This window comes from Triticum dicoccoides, chromosome 3A, assembly GCF_002162155.2.
Source record: "Triticum dicoccoides isolate Atlit2015 ecotype Zavitan chromosome 3A, WEW_v2.0, whole genome shotgun sequence".
NCBI lineage: Eukaryota > Viridiplantae > Streptophyta > Magnoliopsida > Poales > Poaceae > Triticum > Triticum dicoccoides.
Window position 1 is genome coordinate 172,805,505 of NC_041384.1, and position 6,381 is coordinate 172,811,885.

Genomic DNA, 6,381 nt, shown 5'->3' on the forward strand with positions numbered 1-6,381 from the left:
TATGTGTAGATGTATATGCATGAGATTCCTGTATGCAATTCCCTTTGTCCGATGATATGTTACTTGCCTGAGGAAACAACAAAGACGAAGGAGTTATGAAGTAACAGGAGAGGAGAGGGCCCAAGGGCTTGTGTGTCCTCTTGGGGGCGTCCCTTCCCTCTGTATGCAGATGCAGGGGCATGGTGGCCAGCCCTCCCAGCCTTGGGTTGACGCAAGGGGGAGGAATTGTTCTTCTATTCCAGTTCCCTCCTTTTCATACACGGGTTGACGCAAGGGGGAGGAATTGTTCTTCTATTCCAGTTCCCTCCTTTTCATACACAGGTGGACTTTCCACCTTTCCCAGTCATATGGGTCTTGAGGGACTTGTGCGCCTAGCCCAATAAGGCAAGGGCACCCCCTTCCAGCCCATGCCGACCCTGGGGAATTGGTGGAACCCTTGTGAACTTTCGGACTTCTCGAAAGTTTCCAAAACCTTTTGGAAGCTTCTCGGTATAATATTTAAAAATCTATTTTTTTGAAACTTTGAAAGCAACGTTTCAAATATAAATCTTTACCTCCGGAGCTCCTCGTGATGTTCGGGATCTCACTCGGGACTTTGAACAACATTTGGTCATCAACATGCATATCCCAATGTTACTTTAGCATCACCGACCGTTAAGCGTGCGGATCATACGTGTTCAAGAATCATGTAGACATGACTGAGATACCTCTTTGGTAAATAACCAATAGCGGAACCCGGATGCCCATGATCGGTTAATCCCTTATGCAATTCCCTTTGTCCGGCGATATGTTATTTGCCCGAGATTCGATCGTCGGTATAAAAACTTCATACCTAGTTCAATTTCGTTACCGACAAGTCTCTTTACTTGTTCCGTAATACAAGATCTCGTGACTAACTCATTAGCCACATTGCTTGCAAGCTCTTTACGATGTTGTATTACTGAGATGGCCCAGAGATCGCTCCGTCACACGGAGTGACATATCCCAGTCTCAATCCATGCCAACCCAAGAGACACCTTCAAAGATACCTGTAGAGTATCTTTATGATCATCAAGTCACGAAGTGACATTTGATAGCACACAATGTATTCCTTCAGTATCCGAAAGTTGAATGAGCTCATGGTCTTAGGAATAAATACTTGACATGAAGAAAGCTATAGCGATAAACTCAAGTGATACGATCGAATGCTAAGCTTATGGTTGAGTCTTGTCCATCGCATCATTCTCCTAATGATGTGATCCCGTTATCAAATGACAACTCATGTGTATGGTTAGGAAACCTTAACCATCAGTGGCATCATGAGGTAGGTCTATGCTTAGATGTATATGAGACGAGCAGAACACAAAGAGTTGTGGGCGTTGATGCTGAAATTGCTTACCTTCTTGTCTTATTTGGATTCGGCGGTATTGTGGGATTAAGCGGCTCGGACCAACTTTACATGTCCTCGCACATGAGATCGGTTCTACCGACTGACATGCAACTTGTTTTGCATAAGGTGGCTAGCGGGTGTCTGTCTCTTCTACTTTAGTTGAATCTAATTTGACGAAGGCGGTCCTTGTAGAAGGTTAAAAGGCAACTTGATTATCATCATTGTGGCTTTGCGTAGGTAAGAATGGTTCTTGCTATTTGCCCATAGCAGCCATCTAAAATTTGCAACAACAAAGTATGGGACGTCTAACTTGTTTTTGTAGGGCATGTTGTGATGTGGTATGGCCAAAAATGTGATGTGATATATGTTGATGTATGAGATGATTATGTTTTGTAATAGGTTCACGACTTGCATGTCGATGAGTTCGGCAACCGGCAGGAGCCATATGCTTCTCTTTAATTTATTAATCGCTATATAATTGTTTTACTTTATCGCTATGCGTTAGCAATAATTGTAGAAGCAATAATTGGCGAGACGATCACGTGACGACACGATGATGGAGATCATTGTGTCATGCCGGTGACGATGGAGATCAAGCCGGTGCTTTAGAGATGGAGGTCAAAGGCACGAGATGATAATGGCCATATCATGTCACATATTGATTGCATGTGATGTTTATCTTTTTATGGATCTTATTTTGCTTAGGACGACGGTAGCATTATGAGATGATCCCTTCACTTAGTTTTAAGAAATTGTGTTCTTTCTAAGTATGCGGCATTGCAAATGTTTGTCGTTTCAAAACACCTCGTGATGATCGGGTGTGATAGACTCTATGTTCTCATTGTTCTCATAGCTTTTTTATAACTAAAATTATGTCTTCTGTAAAATTATAGTACGCCTAGGCATACTCTGAAAAAAAGGAGCTGGCATCAGTTCATTTGTGAGCACATGACCTGCCCTGCTGGGAGTTGGCGTTAGTTCATTTGTGAGCACATGAGCTGGCCTGCTGGTTTGCAGAGCGAGGCAGAGGAGGCAGCAGTGCCCATGAAGGACGAGCTGTTATATTTCCTAAAATAGGAAGTTAGAAATTAATGCTTCGAAAGATGCATAGTTTCGTGTTGGAAAAGAGAGAGAGAGAGAGAGAGATAAAATGGAGGGGTAGGGAAGCGGAAGGGGGAGGAAACGGGGCAGGCAAGGAGAAATGGAAGACAATGGAGGTGCCGGGAAGCGGAAGGAGAAGCTGACCGGTAAGTACCTTCAATTTTGTTTTCAGTTTAGTGCCCTCTTGTCACCGACTTTGACACAATTCCTTTTTATTAATTTAGACGCTCAGAAGAAAGAAAAGAAGGAACAGGATCTCCAGAATAACATCACATTTTCAGTTGAGGCGCACCTGGAGTTTTATAGGGACAAGCACAAAGAAATGGACGAAGAAACCTCAACAAAGAACATGAGAGAGCTACTAGCGGCAAGCCTAAAACCAAGGAAAGAGAAGTAAGAGTCAGTTAACTTTGTAATGCCTAGATGGGTAGATGTAGCTTGCACGGTTCCGCTTCTAGAGCTTGATGGATGGTTGTAACTCGTAATGCAATGGGAATAAACTGATTTGTACCACCGATGAGCAAGATAGTTTTTAGAAACGCCAAAGCGAAAACTGGGGGCTTGTCATTCTGCCTGAATCAGTTCCCCTCTCCGTCGAAGCCCACGCTGGCTGCCGCTCCGGGCCGGTGGCCACTTGTTCCTCACCCCTCCCTCTTCTCCCCTCCCCATGGGCTCCCCTTCGCAGCCGCGTGGCCTTGAGGTCCGCTGGCTCGGCGGTGCGGACTCGTCCGAGGAGGACTCCCCGAGTTCGTACTGGAACGCCGTGGAGGGCAAGAGACCGGCGGTGCCGGAGTCGGGGGCTGAATCCTCAAGGGCGCGCCGTGCGCCTCGCACGGAGGTCCATGTTGTGAGCTCGGAGGGTTTCGACGCCCTGGGAGCAGCCCAAGGACAGGCGCAACCGTGGCCGCCGCGGCACAAAGCGCAGGGCGGCAGTGAAGCGCGACGGCCCGGACCCGGCGTTCGACGGGCGAAAACATGCATTCGTTCGACGGGCAGTGCCTCTTGTGCATGGAGCCCGCCCACCACGCCAAAGACTGCACGAACGGGCCAAGGTGCATCCGGTGCGGCGAGTTTAATCACCCGCCCCGGTGGTGGCTGCGACGGCGGCGGACCGCATGGTCGCTCCGCTCGCAATCCGCGTGACGGAGCCCGCCCACAGGCCACAGCGTCGTCGCAGGGACGAGGTCACAGCGGTGTCTGTTCGTTCTAATCTTGTCATGCATGCGTTTAATTAGAAGTTTTGTATCATTGTATGCTACTGTGTAGTTTTTGTCAGCATAGCATCATGGTGACGTAATTAAGCAGCTTTGTGTCAGTCTCACGAGTCACGTGCAGAAACGCTATTTCTACTGGAAAAAGGTTTTAAATCGCGTCACCCGGTCGCTGCGCCCTCTGATGAGCCATCGTGATTTCCCTTCCACGCGCTGTGTTCACACCGAGATGACTGAGCGTTTTTTTCTTGGAAATAAGGCGTTTACGTTCGTTCGCGTTTCATCCATAGCGCCAATCTCGGCCGCTCGCGCATGCAGCAGGATCCCAACCAACCGGACCTACACAACCCATGTGCCATTTCGAGAAAATTGCACGATAGTACCACATTTAGGACGGTGTTGGCAAATTGATATCAGTTTTCAAAATTTTTACGAGGTTCATGTGACAGACTTTTTTTCTGTTAGCAATTTCAACGACCGAATTGGACTCCATTGCAAGTTTTTGTCGAATTCGACAAATAAATAAAATAAGCAAAATAAAAATCCCCTTGCTTTATACGTAATCACGTAAATGCCTTTTATTTTGTGGAAAAAGGTTCATGTGACAGATTTTTTTTTTCTGTTGGCAATTTCAACGACTGGCCGAATTGGACTCTATTGCAAGTTTTCGTTGAATTCGACAAATAAATAAAACTAGTACATATGCCCGTGCGTTTCAACGGGAAGAAAAGTCGCAAAACCTGGTCCACATGCCACTGCACGGCACTTCTTATATCAAGCTCTGACAAGTGTCGAAATAAGGTTGCCCTCATCTTTAGTAATTATGATTATAATCTACAGAACTTCCCCGTCCTACCAAAGAAAAAACTTCAATTTTGTCAAATAGGCAGCACAACGTTTATGAGTATGTGTGCTTGACTTCTGAAAATCCATACCAGCAAAACTATCATCACAATCATGTCAATCAGGGTTACCACACCGCACTCTGAACCATGAGTATAAGAAAAAAACTTTTAAATTTCTAAAGAAATATGAGTTCAGGTGTCATCACTAAATAAACTTATTGGCATGAAGGATATGTCCAAGTCCCAGGAGCACAACGAATGAAGCTATTGGTTGATGCTTCAAACCATGCCATGTTATGAGCTCTGATGAAATAATTATAGACTAACTTGGCACATCTTCAATGGAAAAAAAATTAAGGAATAAAAGCGTGCAAGAATATTAAAGTACATATGTGCCAAAAGTTCTAAATTTATGTCTTGTGAACATATATTATTCACGAACTGAGAATCACAAATGACTGCAAGCACAATCAAATCTGATACTATTCTAACCTAAATAATACATGAGTACGAATCAAAAGATACTTATTTAGGCTTCAAAGTTAAAGCCAGAAAGAAGTAACCTGTTAATGTGTGTTATGAACCGAGGACACCAATCAAATATGATACTATTCTGACCTAAATAATACATGAGTACACATAGTGAAAAACTTATCAAGCCACTTGAGTTGAAGTAGCCTCTGTGGCTTGTCAGTGTGGATCGAGGCTATTGCACATGAAAAATGCCATGCTCTACTTGTCTAGTAATTAACCATCTGCTGGAACCAAACCCTAGCATCAACCATGAGATTAACCAAATATCACTCACAACCATGAGATTACTAAAAAGATTCCTAGACCATGTATGCGCAATCGTCCTCTGATGTAGAGACGCAACTTGCAATTTTTTTCCTAGTTCGTGTATCACGTAAGCAATTCGTGGTGATAGACACTCACAATGGCCCGAAGCACAATATAATATCAAGCACCAATGGTCCACAATAGTTTTCAGTACTGCAAATCCTTGTAGTCTACTGGCTTCACTCAAATGGGACAGCGTGCCTTGCACTCAGCCGATGTATTTATACTTGCACATGCATAGCCGCCTGGTCAAACTTTGCAGAACTATCACTTATTAGTCACTCCACCATAAGAAATACATTACCAGCTTAACACCTTGGCATGTTTAGAATTTCAATGAAGGAAGATTGAATAGCGATATAAATTTGGAAACAATTAGGACCGTGTCTTGTGATGTTGTTAGCTAAATAACTCAAGAAAAAGATGATCTTGTCACTAAGCCAGATCTGGAATTGCCTCCAAAAGCCAAATCGTGCAACTTGAAAATTACGAGGAAATCAGTAGTACACGAAATCATTAGCTTAACAGAGTGTCAGATCGGATAGTATTAGTTTGTAAAAGATACCCTAATTGATATAAACTCAATATTCATCGATCTGATTCTCCAACAAATATGAAAAGGCAACTCTAAATTGCTCAAAAATAATAATGAAACTCCTATTTGCTTGAGACAAACAGAAAATACCTTAAGAGGGAGGTGGCAAAGATTAGAATTTAGTAAAGGACACCGATGACAGTAGTTGCTTCCTCTTCGTCAAATATCCCCCCATGTCTTCCTTGGGACCGTCAAAAGAATGCAATAGTGGAGCGTTACAAATCGATCGGTTCAATCTAACTCAAACAACAGCTCATGGATCCCTTCAAACCAATACGAAGTTGAAGCCCTCGGACTGGCCGTGGCGAATTCTGACGATGTAGCAGGGCAAGCCTCAAAACGTGTCGCTAGCGAACGAGCCACCAATTCTGCTGGATGACGCGTCCCAATTAGAAATCGTGCGAGAGCTGGACGCCTCTC

The 6,381-nt window shown here is 44.2% G+C and overlaps 1 long non-coding RNA gene across 1 annotated transcript; it reads left to right on the plus strand.

Moving 5' to 3' along the window:
- Window positions 1–2,545: 2,545 nt before the first annotated feature.
- On the plus strand, window positions 2,546–3,016 carry LOC119271440. Its single transcript, XR_005134532.1, has 2 exons — window positions 2,546–2,616; window positions 2,695–3,016. It is a non-coding gene; the product is annotated as an uncharacterized LOC119271440 (long non-coding RNA).
- The last annotated feature ends 3,365 nt before the right edge of the window (window positions 3,017–6,381 follow it).